This window comes from Cherax quadricarinatus, chromosome 11, assembly GCF_038502225.1.
Source record: "Cherax quadricarinatus isolate ZL_2023a chromosome 11, ASM3850222v1, whole genome shotgun sequence".
NCBI classification, from domain to species: Eukaryota; Metazoa; Arthropoda; class Malacostraca; order Decapoda; family Parastacidae; genus Cherax; species Cherax quadricarinatus.
The window spans coordinates 37099908-37118229 of NC_091302.1; positions in this window are offsets into that span (position 1 = coordinate 37099908).

Genomic DNA, 18322 nt, shown 5'->3' on the forward strand with positions numbered 1-18322 from the left:
TGCTTGTCTTCCTGATGTCTCTCTGCTTCACTACTGCCTGTCTTCCTGATGTCTCTCTGCTTCACTACTGCTTGTCTTCCTGATGTCTCTCTGCTTCACTACTGCCTGTCTTCCTGATGTCTCTTTGCTTCACTACTGCCTGTCTTCCTGATGTCTCTCTGCTTCACTACTGCTTGTCTTCCTGATGTCTCTCTGCTTCACTACTGCCTGTCTTCCTGATGTCTCTCTGCTTCACTACTGCCTGTCTTCCTGATGTCTCTCTGCTTCACTACTGCCTGTCTTCCTGATGCCTCTCTGCTTCACTACTGCCTGTCTTCCTGATGTCTCTCTGCTTCACTACTGCCTGTCTTCCTGATGTCTCTCTGCTTCACTACTGCCTGTCTTCCTGATGTCTCTCTGCTTCACTACTGCCTGTCTTCCTGATGCCTCTCTGCTTCACTACTGCTTCGCTTCACACTGTTCTTCTTCACTACTGCCTGTCTTCCTGATGTCTCTCTGCTTCACTACTGCCTGTCTTCCTGATGTCTCTCTGCTTCACTACTGCCTGTCTTCCTGATGTCTCTCTGCTTCACTACTGCCTGTCTTCCTGATGCCTCTCTGCTTCACTACTGCTTCGCTTCACACTGTTCTTCTTCACTATTATATCAGCTGACAATTTGGTAGGTAAGACACATAGGCAACATCTCTCCCCTATCGCATCACCTATCTGGTGTCAGCCACGACGTCTACACCATTCCCTCATCTATTTCGTCTCAGCTACACCATTCCATCTCTTCTATCTGATTACTGGATTACAGTAGCGAGTATCTCTGGAGTCCAGATCACTGAGTTTATCTAGAGTCTAGATTACCTAGTTTATCAGGAGTCCGGATTGACGAGTATATTCCAAGTTTGGGTTGGCGGGTATTGATGAGCCAGCCAAGACTGGTAGAGCCGGTTGCTGCTTCCCTAAGAGCTTCCATTAAGCTGCCTGGATAAGCATCCTGGTTAAGCTTCCTGGAAATAACTAACTAGTTACTGCCTCGTCTAGAGCTTCCATTAAGCTTCCTGGAGATAACTAACAGGTTAACACCTCATCAAGAGCTCCGTTCAAGCTTGTTGGAGACACCACGCAGTGTGTGTGTGTGTGTGTGTGTGTGTGTGTGTGTGTGTGTGTGTGTGTGTGTGTGTGTGTCTACCAGCTTTCTCCTGAATCAACCAGCAGGTACCAGGTACATAAACCACCGCAAGAGAGACGCACCAGTGAACTGAAGACGTCAACAAACCTGCCGAGTCGTGTTGTTGTGGGGTAAGACTAGATATAATTTACAACTAGCTGAGGTCTCGCACAAGACCAACATCCTGGTATACAAGGTATTTTTAATTTTTAGAGTAGTTTGTTTGGGGAATGTCTTAGGTGAATATAGGTAAAAAAAAGGAAGAGGGAAACAGTAAAAGGGGTGAAAGACGGACGGGGAAAACTGGGTGGATATAAGAGGGTGTCGCCAAAGGGAAGTGAGATAAATGCTGAGAAAATGTTGGAAGGAAGGATGGATTCAAGTGGACATCCTAAGTGAAGGTTTAGAATGTTATCTCAAGATGGAAATGGAAGAAAGAAATGCAACTGTTCAGGAAGTGGCAGAGAAGAACAATGAAGGAGGAGATAGGTTTACGAAGTTGAAGATGAGAGTAGCAGGAGCTGACACCAGTAGGAGCTGACAAGAGTAGGAGCTAACAGCAGCAGGAGATGACGGCAGGAGCTGACAGCAGTGGGAACTAACAGCACTAGGAGCTGACAGCAATAGGAACTGATTAATTAGACACATGTGCAACACTTGGGTATCTTTATTATGGAAACGTTTCGCCACACAGTGGCTTCATCAGTCCATACAAAGGAAAATGGTGAAGAACAGGAGGAGTTTGAAGTAATCAGTCCCTCAGCCTTGAGTCGATGTGGTCAGTCCATCAATCTTTAAAAGAATACAGATTGATGGACTGACCACATGGACTCAAGACTGAGGGAACTGATTACCTCAAACTCCTCCTTTTCTTCACCATTCTCCTTTGTATGGACTGATGAAGCCACTGTGTGGCGAAACGTTTCCTCAGTAAAGATACCCAAGAGTTGTACATGTGTCTAATTTATCAACATGTCGGTTCTCTGAACCATTCATCTACAGCAGTAGGAACTAACAGCAGTACGAGCTGACAGCAGCAGGAGCTGACAGCAGCAGGAGCTGACAGCAGCAGGAGCTGACAGCAGCAGGAGCTGACAGCAGCAGGAGCTGACAGCAGCAGGAGCTGACAGCAGCAGGAGCTGACAGCAGCAGGAGATGGCAGCAGCAGGAACTGACAGCAGCAGAAGCTGACAGCAGCAGGAGCTGACAGCAGTAGGAACTGACAGCAGCAGGAGCTGACAGCAGCAGGAGCTGACAGCAGCAGGAGCTGACAGCAGCAGGAGATGGCAGCAGCAGGAGCTGACAGCAGCAGGAGCTGACAGCAGTAGGAGCTGACAGCAGTAGGAACTAACAGCAGTACGAGCTGACAGCAGCAGGAGCTGACAGCAGTAGGAGCTGACAGCAGCAGGAGCTGACAGCAGCATGAGCTGACAGCAGCAGGAGCTGACAGCAGCAGGAGCTGACAGCAGCAGGAGCTGAGAGCAGCAGGAGCTGACAGCAGCAGGAGCTGACAGCAGCAGGAGATGGCAGCAGCAGGAGCTGACAGCAGCAGAAGCTGACAGCAGCAGGAGCTGACAGCAGTAGGAACTAACAGCAGTACGAGCTGACAGCAGCAGGAGCTGACAGCAGCAGGAGCTGACAGCAGCAGGAGATGGCAGCAGCAGGAGCTGACAGCAGCAGGAGCTGACAGCAGTAGGAGCTGACAGCAGTAGGAACTAACAGCAGTACGAGCTGACAGCAGCAGGAGCTGACAGCAGTAGGAGCTGACAGCAGTAGGAACTAACAGCAGTACGAGCTGGCAGCAGCAGGAGCTGACAGCAGCAGGAGCTGACAGCAGTAGGAGCTGACAGCAGTAGGAACTAACAGCAGTACGAGCTGGCAGCAGCAGGAGCTGACAGCAGCAGGAGCTGACAGCAGCAGGAGCTGACAGCAGTAGGAACTAACAGCAGTACGAGCTGGCAGCAGCAGGAGCTGACAGCAGCAGGAGCTGACAGCAGCAGGAGCTGACAGCAGCAGGAGCTGACAGCAGCAGGAGCTGACAGCAGCAGGAACTGACAGCAGCAGAAGATGGCAGCAGCAGGAGATGGCAGCAGCAGGAGATGGCAGCAGCAGGAAAACCCGTCCAGAACGACGAAATATGACAAGAAAACCCTTCCAAAACAATTAAATATGACAGGAAAACCCGTCCAAAACAATTAAATATGACAGGAAAACCCGTCCAAAACAATTAAATATGACAGGAAAACCCGTCCAAAACAATTAAATATGACAGGAAAACCCGTCCAAAACAATTAAATATGACAGGAAAACCCGTCCAAAACAATTAAATATGACAGGAAAACCCGTCCAAAACAATTAAATATGACAGAAAAACCCGTCCAAAACAATTAAAAATGACAGGAAAAACAGGAGCTGACAGCAGTAGGTACTAACAGCATAAGGATTACTAACTTCTAGCAAGATATAATAAGACACAATACTTCGGCAGCTTCACAGACGTACCTGAGTAATTAACGCTGACGACAGACGTACCTGCGGCCAGTTACCAGGTTCATTCACTTTCCCAATTTGGCCAGAGTTCAGGCTTCCTGGTCAACCAGGCTGTTGCTGCTACCGGCCAGCATTTAAAATATCAGTTAACAAGAGGTTTACAGCAGATCATCTTGTCCAACCGGATCTAAGTTGTTAAGTGATTCTTAATCGATAGATAGAAAGAGTTAACTGGTTCTTAACTGCCAATTTAGAAAGAGTTAACTGGTTCTTAACTGCCAGTTTAGAAAGAGTTAACTGGTTCTTAACTGCCAGTTTAGAAAGAGTTAACTGGTTCTTCACTGTCAGTTTAGAAAGAGTTAACTGGTTCTTAACTGCCAATTTAGAAAGAGTTAACTGGTTCTTAACTGCCAGTTTAGAAAGAGTTAACTGGTTCTTAACTGCCAGTTTAGAAAGAGTTAACTGGTTCTTCACTGTCAGTTTAGAAAGAGTTAACTGGTTCTTAACTGCCAGTTTAGAAAGAGTTAACTGGTTCTTAACTGCCAGTTTAGAAAGAGTTAACTGGTTCTTCACTGTCAGTTTAGAAAGAGTTAACTGGTTCTTAACTGCCAGTTTAGAAAGAGTTAACTGGTTCTTAACTGCCAGTTTAGAAAGAGTTAACTGGTTCTTAACTGCCAGTTTAGAAAGAGTTAACTGGTTCTTAACTGCCAGTTTAGAAAGAGTTAACTGGTTCTTAACTGCCAGTTTAGAGTTAACTGGTTCTTAACTGCCAGTTTAGAAAGAGTTAACTGGTTCTTCACTGTCAGTTTAGAAAGAGTTAACTGGTTCTTAACTGCCAGTTTAGAAAGAGTTAACTGGTTCTTAACTGCCAGTTTAGAAAGAGTTAACTTGTTCTTCACTGTCAGTTAAGAAAGAGTTAACTGGTTCTTAACTGCCAGTTTAGAAAGAGTTAACTGGTTCTTCACTGTCAGTTTAGAAAGAGTTAACTGGTTCTTAACTGCCAGTTTAGAAAGAGTTAACTGGTTCTTAACTGCCAGTTTAGAAAGAGTTAACTGGTTCTTCACTGTCAGTTTAGAAAGAGTTAACTGGTTGTTAACTGCCAGTTTAGAAAGAGTTAACTGGTTCTTCACTGTCAGTTTAGAAAGAGTTAACTGGTTCTTCACTTTCAGTTTAGAAAGAGTTAACTGGTTGTTAACTGCCAGTTTAGAAAGAGTTAACTGGTTCTTCACTTTCAGTTTAGAAAGAGTTAACTGGTTCTTAACTGCCAGTTTAGAGTTAACTGGTTCTTAACTGCCAGTTTAGAAAGAGTTAACTGGTTCTTCACTGTCAGTTTAGAAAGAGTTAACTGGTTCTTAACTGCCAGTTTAGAGTTAACTGGTTCTTAACTGCCAGTTTAGAAAGAGTTAACTAGTTCTTCACTGTCAGTTTAGAAAGAGTTAACTGGTTCTTCACTGTCAGTTTAGAAAGAGTTAACTGGTTCTTCACTGTCAGTTTAGAAAGAGTTAACTGGTTCTTCACTTTCGGTTTAGAAAGAGTTAACTGGTTCTTAACTGCCAGTTTAGAAAGAGTTAACTGGTTCTTCACTGTCAGTTTAGAAAGAGTTAACTGGTTCTTAACTGCCAGTTTAGAAAGAGTTAACTGGTTCTTCACTGTCAGTTTAGAAAGAGTTAACTGGTTCTTCACTTTCGGTTTAGAAAGAGTTAACTGGTTCTTCACTGTCAGTTTAGAAAGAGTTAACTGGTTCTTAACTGCCAGTTTAGAAAGAGTTAACTGGTTCTTAACTGCCAGTTTAGAAAGAGTTAACTGGTTCTTAACTGCCAGTTTAGAAAGAGTTAACTGGTTCTTAACTGCCAGTTTAGAAAGAGTTAACTGGTTCTTAACTGCCAGTTTAGAAAGAGTTAACTGGTTCTTAACTGCCAGTTTAGAAAGAGTTAACTGGTTCTTAACTGCCAGTTTAGAGTTAACTGGTTCTTAACTGCCAGTTTAGAGTTAACTGATTCTTAACTGCCAGTTTAGAACCAGTTAACTAATTGAAACAGTCACTGTGTTTATAATATAATTTATAATGGTTAATGAACCTCCATTAAACTGTTAGTGTAATTCCCTTCATTTTTATTTTATTAACCTAATGGATTTTCTCTGTCAAAATTTTCATGCAATTTAAAATGCAACCTTTGGAAAATATTTTATATTTGTACAAATTTGTAGAAAAAAAATAAAAACTTCACACATAAAGTAACCATTATATATATATATATATATATATATATATATATATATATATATATATATATATATATATATATATATATATATATATATATATATATATATATATATATATATATATATATATGTCGTGCCGAATAGGCAGAACTTGCGATCTTGGCTTAAATAGCAACGCTCATCTTGCCATATAGGACAAGTGAAAATTTGTGTATGCAATAATTTCGCCAAAATCATTCTGAACCTAACGAAAAAAATATATTTCACTGTGTTTGTTTAGTATTAAATTACTGTAAACAAATCTAAAATATATTTAGTTGGGTTAGGTTAAAATAAATTGTTCTTATTATAATAAGGTTAGGTAAGTTTTCTAAGGTTCTTTTGGTGCAAAATTAAAAATTTTTACATTAACATTAATGAAAAAAATATATCTTTAAACGTATAAGAGAAAATTTTAGAACGGACTTAATTTTAAATGAGTTCTTGCTAATTGACCAGTTTTACGTATTCGGCACGACATATATATATATATATATATATATATATATATATATATATATATATATATATATATATATATATATATATATATATATATATATATATATATATATATATATATATATATATATATATATACTGCCGAAATAGCAACGCTCTTCTTGCTGAATAAGGCAAGCAAAAATTTGTGTATGCAATGATTTAGCAAAAATCATTCTGAACGTAACGAAAATAATATATTTGATTGTGTTTGTTTTTGTTTAATTGTTGTAAATTTTTATAAAATATATTTAATTGGATTAGACTAAATTAAACTGCGCTTGTTATAATAAGGTTAGGTAAGTTTTCTAACTTCCTTTTGGTACAAAAATATTAATTTTATATTAACATAAATGGAAAAAATATATCATTAAACGTATAAGAATTTTTTTTAGAAAGGACTTAATTTCAAATGATTTCTGGCTAGTCCACCAGTTTTACCTATTTATTTTTATCACAAACTGTCACGCTGGAAGAAAAACAAAAGCTAATCGCCCAGGCAGTAGATCAAATTATTGAACATTAAATTTGTCTGCTGTTGTGTCCCCTCCTCCCTTCCCTCCCTCACTCTTTCCACTTCCACAGTCTCTCCCTTACCCTCAGTTTCTCTATCCTTATCCTCCCTCCCTCCCTCCCTCCCTCCCTCCCTCCCTCCCTCCCTCCCTCCCTCCATCAATCGCCCCTCACTCTCCTCCCAACCTTGCCCCTCAATCCTCCCTTCCCTTTAACCTCCCCCTTCCCCTCCGGTTTCCATCCCCGTCCCATCCCCTTCCCCTCAACCTAACCCTTCCCCTCCCCTTCCCCTTCCCTTACCCTCCCCTTCCCCTTCCCTTACCCTCCCCTTCCCCTTAACTTCCCCTCCCCTTCCCCATAACCTCCCCCATTCATACCCTCCCCCTTCGCTCGATTCATGACAATTAATTAATCAAATTGCTGGGCGTAATTGTATCGGGAAATAATAAGTGGAAGTGTGTTAAGTGATGTAGGTGAGTGTATGTGAGTGTATGTGAGAGTGTATCTGAGTGTATGTGAGAGTGTATCTGAGTGTATGTGAGAGTGTATCTGAGTGTATGTGAGAGTGTATCTGAGTGTATGTGAGAGTGTATCTGAGTGTATGTGAGAGTGTATCTGAGTGTATGTGAGAGTGTATCTGAGTGTATGTGAGAGTGTATCTGAGTGTATGTGAGAGTGTATCTGAGTGTATGTGAGAGTGTATCTGAGTGTATGTGAGAGTGTATCTGAGTGTATGTGAGAGTGTATCTGAGTGTATGTGAGAGTGTATCTGAGTGTATGTGAGAGTGTATCTGAGTGTATGTGAGAGTGAGTGTATCTGAGTGTATGTGAGAGTGAGTGTATCTGAGTGTATGTGAGAGTGAGTGTATCTGAGTGTATGTGAGAGTGAGTGTATCTGAGTGTATGTGAGAGTGAGTGTATCTGAGTGTATGTGAGAGTGAGTGTATCTGAGTGTAGGTGAGAGTGAGTGTATCTGAGTGTATGTGAGAGTGAGTGTATCTGAGTGTAGGTGAGAGTGAGTGTATCTGAGTGTATGTGAGAGTGAGTGTATCTGAGTGTATGTGAGAGTGAGTGTATCTGAGTGTAGGTGAGAGTGAGTGTATCTGAGTGTAGGTGAGAGTGAGTGTATCTGAGTGTAGGTGAGAGTGAGTGTATCTGAGTGTATGTGAGAGTGAGTGTATCTGAGTGTATGTGAGAGTGAGTGTATCTGAGTGTATGTGAGAGTGAGTGTATCTGAGTGTATGTGAGAGTGAGTGTATCTGAGTGTAGGTGAGAGTGAGTGTATCTGAGTGTATGTGAGAGTGAGTGTATCTGAGTATATGTGAGAGTGAGTGTATCTGAGTGTAGGTGAGAGTGAGTGTATCTGAGTGTATGTGAGAGTGAGTGTATCTGAGTGTATGTGAGAGTGAGTGTATCTGAGTGTATGTGAGAGTGAGTGTATCTGAGTGTATGTGAGAGTGAGTGTATCTGAGTGTAGGTGAGAGTGAGTGTATCTGAGTGTATGTGAGAGTGAGTGTATCTGAGTATATGTGAGAGTGAGTGTATCTGAGTGTAGGTGAGAGTGAGTGTATCTGAGTGTATGTGAGAGTGAGTGTATCTGAGTGTAGGTGAGAGTGAGTGTATCTGAGTGTAGGTGAGAGTGAGTGTATCTGAGTGTATGTGAGAGTGAGTGTATCTGAGTGTAGGTGAGAGTGAGTGTATCTGAGTGTAGGTGAGAGTGAGTGTATCTGAGTGTATGTGAGAGTGAGTGTATCTGAGTGTAGGTGAGAGTGAGTGTATCTGAGTGTATGTGAGAGTGAGTGTATCTGAGTGTAGGTGAGAGTGAGTGTATCTGAGTGTATGTGAGAGTGAGTGTATCTGAGTGTATGAGAGAGTGAGTGTATCTGAGTGTATGTGAGAGTGAGTGTATCTGAGTGTATGTGAGAGTGAGTGTATCTGAGTGTATGTGAGAGTGAGTGTATCTGAGTGTATGTGAGAGTGAGTGTATCTGAGTGTATGTGAGAGTGAGTGTATCTGAGTGTAGGTGAGAGTGAGTGTATCTGAGTGTATGTGAGAGTGAGTGTATCTGAGTGTAGGTGAGAGTGAGTGTATCTGAGTGTATGTGAGAGTGAGTGTATCTGAGTACATGTGAGTGTATCTGTGCATATGTGAGAGTGAGTGTAGATGAGTGTAGGTGAGTGTATGCGAGTGTAGGTGAGTGTATCTGAGTATAGGTGAGTGTATATGAGTGTATGTGAGTGTATGTGAGTGTATTTGAGTGTATGTGAGTGAAGGTGAGTGTAGGTGAGTTTATGTGAGTGTAGGTGAGTGTATGTGAGTGTAGGTGAGTGAAGGTGAGTGTAGGTGAGTGTATGTGAGTGTATGTGAGTGTATGTGAGTGTGAGTGTATGTGAGTGTAGATGAGTGTAGGTGAGAGTGAGTGTATCTGAGTGTATGTGAGAGTGAGTGTATCTGAGTATATGTGAGTGTATCTGAGTATATGTGAGAGTGAGTGTATCTGAGTATATGTGAGAGTGAGTGTATCTGAGTGTATGTGAGAGTGAGTGTATATGAGTGTATGTGAGAGTGAGTGTATCTGAGTATATGTGAGAGTGAGTGTATCTGAGTATATGTGAGAGTGAGTGTAGATGAGTGTAGGTGAGTGTATGTGAGTGTAGGTGAGTGTATCTGAGTGCATGCGAGAGTGAGTGTATCTGAGTGTATGTGAGAGTGAGTGTATATGAGTGTATGTGAGAGTGAGTGTATCTGAGTATATGTGAGAGTGAGTGTATCTGAGTATATGTGAGAGTGAGTGTAGATGAGTGTAGGTGAGTGTATGTGAGTGTAGGTGAGTGTATTTGAGTATAGGTGAGTGTATGTGAGTGTATGTGAGTGTAGGTGAGTTTATGTGAGTGTAGGTGAGTGTAGGTGAGTGTAGGTGAGTGTAAGTGAGTATACGTAGCGCATGTGAATGCATGAGTGTATGTGAGTGTATTTGAGGGTAGGTGAGTGTATGTGAGTGTATGTGAGTGTAGGTGAGTATGTGAGTGTATGTGAGTGTATGTGAGTGTATGTGAGTGTAGGTGAGTGTAGGTGAGTGTAGGTGAGTGTATGTGATTGTATGTGAGTGTAGGTGAGTGTAGGTGAATGTAGGTGAGTGTAGGTGAGTGTATGTGAGTGTAGGTGAGTGTATGTAAGTGTATGTGAGTGTATGAGTGCGTGTGAGTGTATGTGAGTGTAGGTGAGTGTATGTGAGTGTAAGTGAGTATACGTGAGCGCATGTGAATGCATGAGTGTATGTGAGTGTATTTGAGGGTAGGTGAGTGTATGTGAGTGTAGGTGAGTATGTGAGTGTATGTGAGTGTATGTGAGTGTATGTGAGTGTAGGTGAGTGTAGGTGAGTGTAGGTGAGTGTATGTGATTGTATGTGAGTGTAGGTGAGTGTAGGTGAATGTAGGTGAGTGTAGGTGAGCGTAGGTGAGTGTAGGTGAGTGTATGTGACTGTATGTGACTGTATGTGAGTGTAGGTGAGTGTATGTGAGTGAATGTGAGTGTAGGTGAGTGTATGTGAGTGTATGTGAGTGTATGTGAGTGTATGTGAGCGTAGGTGAGTGTATGTGAGTGTATGTGAGTGAATGTGAGTGTATGTGAGTGTATGTGAGTTGTGGAAAATACTGTATATATTTTCCAGAAATTCAGTATTTATATGTATATATATGGCCATACTGTATTTAATAACATTTATGTCATAGAAATTGGGAAACTGAGCCTGGGGAGAAGGGACACTCGCCGTTTTGGTTTTTGAATCGGATACAACGTTAGTGTAATGGGAAGGAATTTTCGTGCTCTAGAGGTTAAAACTGGGCTGACACCTTTCAAATAGGAGGCGAAATTGTTGGATGTGCATTCCTGCATAACTTGAGATATCAGACGACTGGACAAGACAGCTCCAGGAACCTCAGATAAGCTCTCTAGATTTGTGTATAATTCTGGCCAGTGTTTTCATAAATTTAGTTAGTGAGGTTTTTCTGAGTATGATACAACTTAATATCCAGTCAAATTGGTGAGTGATATTAAGATACATTTTCCTTCTGCTATGTATATGTGTATTTACATATAATCATTTTTTAATTTAATATACAGTCCAAAAATTTATATATTTACCAGAATTCCTGGTGATGTATAATTCATTTAATTAATAGGTCCAGAGCAACTTGTGGATATGACAGTGGTAGGTATCGAAATGGGACATTTTTGCGACCTAGGTGTCCCAAATTCCTACTTGTCTAACTGATAAATAATAATTATCTATGTTCATTTATTGTTATGTGCATAATTATACATACAGATAAATGCAATTTTCCACATGAGTGTAGGTGAGTGTGAGTGTATGTGAGTGTATGTGAGTGTATGTGATTGTAGGTGAGTGTAGGTGAGTGTATGTGAGTGTGTGTGAGTGTATGTGAGTGTATGTGATTGTAGGTGAGTGTAGGTGAGTGTATGTGAGTGTGTGTGAGTGTATGTGAGTGTAGGTGAGTGTATGTGAGTGTAGGTGAGTGTATGTGAGTGTAGGTGAGTGTATGTGAGTGTAGGTGAGTGTATGTGAGTGTAGGTGAGTGTATGTGAGTGTAAGTGAGTGTATGTGAGTGTATGTGAGTGTACGTGAGTGTAGGTGAGTGTGTGTGAATGTATGTGAGTGTATGTGAGTGTATGCGAGTGTAGGTGAGTGTATGTGAGTGTAGGTGAGTGTCAGTGAGTGTAGGTGAGTGTGAGTGTAGGTGAGTGTAGGTGAGTGTATGTGAGTGTGAGTGTATGTGAGTGTATGTGATCGTATATGAGTGTAGGTGAGTGTATGTGAGTGTATGTGAGTGTAGGTGAGTGTATGTGAGTGTAGGTGAGTGTAGGTGAGTGTAGGTGAGTGTATGTGAGTGTAGGTGAGTGTAGGTGAGTGTATGTGAGTGTATGTGAGTATAGGTGAGTGTATCTAAGTGTATCTGAGTGTATCTGAGTGTAGGTGAGTGTAGGTGAGTGTATGTGAGTGTAGGTGAGTGTAGGTGAGTGTAGGTGAGTGTAGGTGAGTGTATGTGAGTGTAGGTGAGTGTAGGTTAGTGTATGAGTGTATGTGAGTGTATGTGAGTGTATGTAAGTGTATGTAAGTGTATGTAAGTGTATGTAAGTGTATGTAAGTGTATGTAAGTGTATGTAAGTGTATGTAAGTGTATGTAAGTGTAGGTGAGTGTATGTGAGTGTATGTAAGTGTAGGTATATGTAGGTGAGTGTATGTGAGTGTAGGTGAGTGTGTGAGTGTAGGTGAGTGTATGTGAGTGTAGGTGAGTGTAGGTGAGTGTATGTGAGTGTATGTGAGTGTAGGTGAGTGTATGTGAGTGTAGGTGAGTGTATGTGAGTGTAGGTGAGTGTATGTGAGTGTAGGTGAGTGTATGTGAGTGTAGGTCAGTGTAGGTCAGTGTAGGTCAGTTTATGTGAGTTGTTTAATGGGTTTGTTTGGTAGGTGCTGCAAGCGGGTGGTTAATGATACGTCTTCGGAGGCTTCTTTGTTTATTGTTAAGTAGTGGTGGGTACACAGGCTTGTGTGTTGTGCCCATGGCCCGGGCAGGGCCATCCCACGAGAGAGAGCTAGGGACTACTTGTGTCTTCCTGCTAGGCCGCTGTGAGAGTGAGAGCATGGCAAGGCCAGGCAGGCTGAAGTGGCCACCGAGAGGCCTGGCTACAGAGGGCAGCATCTGAGTGGCGCGAAATATGAACTAAGCTGGCAGACAGCATGGGCTGTCTGTGCAGACAGTACAGGCTGTCTACATACGCTCGGCCACCTACCGCGCGTCGTCCCGACGCGACGATACTGGTGGTAATAGGAACTCGGTCTCTCTCTCGTAGGAACAGGGCACAGAACACAAAATAAAAACATATATATAAATATGGACATGGAAAAAAAAACTTCCTACTGGGAGGGAAGAAAAAAACATGTGGGGTGTGCTAAACATCGTGGTCATAGGCAGTGAGCGTCGAAGGGCATCACTGCACGCCTTCCTGCGTCTGGACAGATACTGCAACACAGGAGACATCGCTGCGGCTGAGCTGTGACGTAACAGGGTATGGTCTCCTCTGGAACGGTGAAGCAGTCATCGTAGGAGTCGCTGCAGGTTTTCACTCAACCTGGGGCACGACATGCTGGTGCCCTCGAGTGAGGCGTCGACAAAACTCGGTATCTGGGCAGGACTTCTGGCAAGCGAATCAGGAGGACACTTCTCGACTGGTACTGTCGCTGGGCTGTCACTGCCGGCGAGCGTGGAGCGAGTTGTGGAGCGAGTCGTGGCAGAGACGACTGGGCGAAACATCTGGGAGTCATAACATCATACACCAGACTGCAGTGAGAGAGCTAGCAGTGACATCTTCTTTGCGCAGGCTGCTCACTGAAGCTTGTGACACGAGGCTGACACAATGTGTCATTCTCTCGACAGTTGGAGTTATAGCAGAGGTTAGTCTAAGCGTCCCCAGACTTGTTTCTCTACATATAACTGCATTCCGAAGGTCTGGAGGTGAAGTGAAACAAATCTCGATGGGAATCGTTGCAGGTACGATTCTGCAGAACATCACGAGCGACGAGCATAAAAGCTTTCTGTACAAGAGGGCTCGCTCATTCGGGGGCTGACTTGACATCAGCTGTCAAACGTACTGGTCACACGGGTGACTTAGCACAGTGGTGCTACTCAGGTCTGGCTCAGGCCTCACTGGACACACTGAAACTTGAACACACCGCGGTACATGCGGTACAACATGGCTTAAACTAGCAAATGATGCTTTTTTGTGCATACACTAACATGTGAGAACACTGACTGAGAGTAATTAATTAACACACGACATATATTTTCTCTTAGTCTTCTCGACAATATTTTAATAATTACTGAACACTCGATGGTGACATCATGTGATGTCAGGCGTGATGTCGCGAGGTGACGTCAGCAGCACTGTGACGTCAGCAGACATCTCGAGGTCACGTCAGGCAGACATCGTGACGTCATGAAGTCGGCCAGTCTGCGGGCAGCAGACCACAGCATGTGGCCTGGGTCATCTGGTAACTCACGTGGCTGGTAGATCCACGTGACATCGCCCACACCCACGTGGCGTCGTGATTCACGTGGCGTCGTGATCTACGTGGCATGCTGATCTACATGGCTTGCTGATCTACGTGGCATGCTGATCCACGTAGCTTCGAGTGGCCTCGGGCACTCGGATACACAGCTCTAGCAATGAATTCACATGGAAAACAGCAGAAAACACAGCAGAGGGAGTGGGCAGTGGCGAGTGTATGGTAGACGGGTGAGCGTGAGTAGGGCGAGCATGGGCAAGGTGAGGAACGGCCACTTCCTCTCCTTATCCCCCACCCACAAACACGTGGAGAAGCTCACACTGGACGCAGAAATCACCACAAAACTCACCACTGTCTTGCTGAAACAGCTGTGCTGAGCTGAACAACAACAGCAGCAACATACAAGTGACACCGAACACGTGACTTGGGAAACAGCGTGGGACACTGTAGCGTGGGGTCACTTACAATTCTCGGAGAATTTCGGCAAATTTCGGCCTGGATCCTGCTTGTACCTGTGTCTGGATGCTCAAAGGTGCAGACACGACATCAGGATAACTCGTTGAGAGACGGATGCTTCTTGCATGGGATGATGAAGTGAAGATGACTTCATACCTCTTCCTTCCTCTCTCCGGGCAAACAACTGCTGCGACCACCGCTGCTACCAATGTTTAATGGGTTTGTTTGGTAGGTGCTGCAAGCGGGTGGTTAATGATACGTCTTCGGAGGCTTCTTTGTTTATTGTTAAGTAGTGGTGGGTACACAGGCTTGTGTGTTGTGCCCATGGCCCGGGCAGGCCCATCCCACGAGAGAGAGCTAGGGACTACTTGTGTCTTCCTGCTAGGCCGCTGTGAGAGTGAGAGCGTGGCAAGGCCAGGCAGGCTGAAGTGGCCACCGAGAGGCCTGGCTACAGAGGGCAGCATCTGAGTGGCGCGAAATATGAACTAAGCTGGCAGACAGCATGGGCTGTCTGTGCAGACAGTACATGCTGTCTACAGAGTATATGTGAGTGTAGGTGAGTGTATGTGAGTGTAGGTGAGTGTAGGTGAGTATATGTGAGTGTAGGTGAGTGTAGGTGAGTGTAGGTGAGTGTAGGTGAATGTTTGTGAGTGTTTGTGAGTGTAGGTGAGTGTAGGTGGGGTGTATGTGAGTGTATGTGAGTGTGTGTGAGTGCAGGTGAGTGTATGCATATGCGAGTGTATGTGAGAGTGAGTGTAGATGACTGTATGTGAGTGTAGGTGAGTGTATCTGAGTGTAGGTGAGTGTAGGTGAGTGTATGTGAGTGTATGTGAGTGTAGGTGAGTGTAGGTGAGTGTATGTGTATGCGAGTGTATGTGACAGTGAGGGTAGATGACTGTATGTGAGTGTAGGTGAGTAAATGTGAGTGTGAATGCAGGTGAGTGTAGGTGAGTGTAGGTGAGTGTATGTGAGTGTATGAGAGTGCATGTCAGCGTATGTGAGTGTATGTGAGTGTAGGTGAGTGTAGGTGAGAGTATGTGAGGGTACGTGAGTGTATGAGAGTGTAAGTGAGCATATGGGAGTGTGAATGTAGGTAAGTGTGTGTGTGAGTGTGAGTTTGGCTGAGTCTAGTCAGTATTACATATTAAGTGGAATAGCTGATTGTGCAGGAGAGAAAAAGTGCATGATGGAGGGCCGAGTGGGAGTACATGATGGGGGGCAGAGTGGGAGTGCATGATGGGGGGCAGAGTGGGAGTGCATGATGGGGGCAGAGTGGGAGTGCATGATGGGGGGCAGAGTGGAAGTGCATGATGGGGGGGCAGAGTGGGAGTGCATGATGGGGGGCAGAGTGGGAGTGCATGATGGAGGGTAGAGTGGGAGTGCATGATGGAGGAGAGAGTGGGAGTGCATGATGGAAAGGAGAGTGGGAGTGCATGATGGAAAGGAGAGTGGGAGTGCATGATGGAGGGGAGAGTGGGAGTGCATGATGGAGGAGAGAGTGGGAGTGCATGATGGAAAGGAGAGTGGGAGTGCATGATGGAAAGGAGAGCGGGAGTGCATGATGGAGGGTAGAGTGGGAGTGCATGATGGAGGGTAGAGTGGGAGTGCATGATGGAGGAGAGAGTGGGAGTGCATGATGGAAAGGAGAGTGGGAGTGCATGATGGAGGGTAGAGTGGGAGTGCATGATGGAGGAGAGAGTGGGAGTGCATGATGGAGGGTAGAGTGGGAGTGCATGATGGTGGGTAGAGTGGGAGTGCATGATGGTGGGTAGAGTGGGAGTGCATGAGGGAGGGCAGAGTGGGAGTGCATGATGGAGGGTAGAGTGGGAGTGCATGATGGAGGGTAGAGTGGGAGTGCATGATGGAGGGTAGAGTGGGAGTGCATGATGGAGGGTAGAGTGGGAGTGCATGATGGAGGGTAGAGTGGGAGTGCATGATGGAGGGTAGAGTGGGAGTGCATGATGGTGGGTAGAGTGGGAGTGCATGATGGTGGGTAGAGTGGGAGTGCATGATGGAGGAGAGAGTGGGAGTGCATGATGGAGGGTAGAGTGGGAGTGCATGATGGTGGGTAGAGTGGGAGTGCATGATGGAGGGTAGAGTGGGAGTGCATGATGGAGGAGAGAGTGGGAGTGCATGATGGAGGGTAGAGTGGGAGTGCATGATGGTGGGTAGAGTGGGAGTGCATGATGGAGGGTAGAGTGGGAGTGCATGATGGAGGGTAGAGTGGGAGTGCATGATGGTGGGTAGAGTGGGAGTGCATGATGGTGGGTAGAGTGGGAGTGCATGATGGTGGGTAGAGTGGGAGTGCATGATGGAGGGTAGAGTGGGAGTGCATGATGGTGGGTAGAGTGGGAGTGCATGATGGAGGGTAGAGTGGGAGTGCATGATGGAGGGTAGAGTGGGAGTGCATGATGGTGGGTAGAGTGGGAGTGCATGATGGAGGGTAGAGTGGGAGTGCATGATGGAGGGTAGAGTGGGAGTGCATGATGGTGGGTAGAGTGCGAGTGCATGATGGAGGAGAGAGTGGGAGTGCATGATGGAGGAGAGAGTGGGAGTGCATGATGGAGGGTAGAGTGGGAGTGCATGATGGAGGGTAGAGTGGGAGTGCACGATGGAGGGTAGAGTGCGAGTGCATGATGGAGGGTAGAGTGGGAGTGCACGATGGAGGAGAGAGTGGAAGTGCATGATGGAGGAGAGAGTGGGAGTGCATGATGGAGGGTAGAGTGGGAGTGCATGATGGAGGGTAGAGTGGGAGTGCACGATGGAGGGTAGAGTGGGAGTGCACGGTGGAGGAGAGAGTGGAAGTGCATGATGGAGGAGAGAGTGGGAGTGCATGATGGAAGAGAGAGTGGGAGTGCATGATGGAGGAGAGAGTGGGAGTGCATGATGGAGGAGAGAGTGGGAGTGCATGATGGAGGGTAGAGTGGGAGTGCATGATGGAGGGTAGAGTGGGAGTGCATGATGGAGGAGAGAGTGGGAGTGCATGATGGAGGAGAGAGTGGGAGTGCATGATGGAGGGTAGAGTGGGAGTGCATGATGGAGGGTAGAGTGGGAGTGCATGATGGAGGGTAGAGTGGGAGTGCATGATGGTGGGTAGAGTGGGAGTGCATAATGGAGGGTAGAGTGGGAGTGCATGATGGAGGGTAGAGTGGGAGTGCATGATGGAGGAGAGAGTGGGAGTGCATGATGGAGGGTAGAGTGGGAGAGCACGATGGTGGGTAGAGTGGGAGTGCATGATGGAGGAGAGAGTGGGAGTGCATGATGGAGGGTAGAGTAGGAGTGCATGATGGTGGGTAGAGTGGGAGTGCATGATGGTGGGTAGAGTGGGAGTGCATGATGGAGGAGAGAGTGGGAGTGCACGATGGAGGGTAGAGTGGGAGTGCACGATGGTGGGTAGAGTTGGAGTGCATGATGGAGGAGAGAGTGGGAGTGCATGATGGAGGGAAGAGTGGGAGTGCATGATGGAGGGTAGAGGGGGAGTGCATGATGGAGGGTAGAGTGGGAGTGCACGATGGTGGGTAGAGTGGGAGTGCATGATGGAGGAGAGAGTGGGAGTGCATGATGGAGGGTAGAGTGGGAGTGCATGATGGAGGGTAGAGTGGGAGTGCATGATGGAGGGTAGAGTGGGAGTGCATGATGGTGGATAGAGTGGGAGTGCATGATGGAGGGTATAGTGGGAGTGCATGATGGAGGGTAGAGTGGGAGTGCATGATGGAGGGTAGAGTGGGAGTGCATGATGGAGGAGAGAGTGGGAGTGCAAGATGGAGGGTAGAGTGGGAGTGCATGATGGAGGGTAGAGTGGGAGTGCATGATGGTGGGTAGAGTGGGAGTGCATGATGGTGGGTAGAGTGGGAGT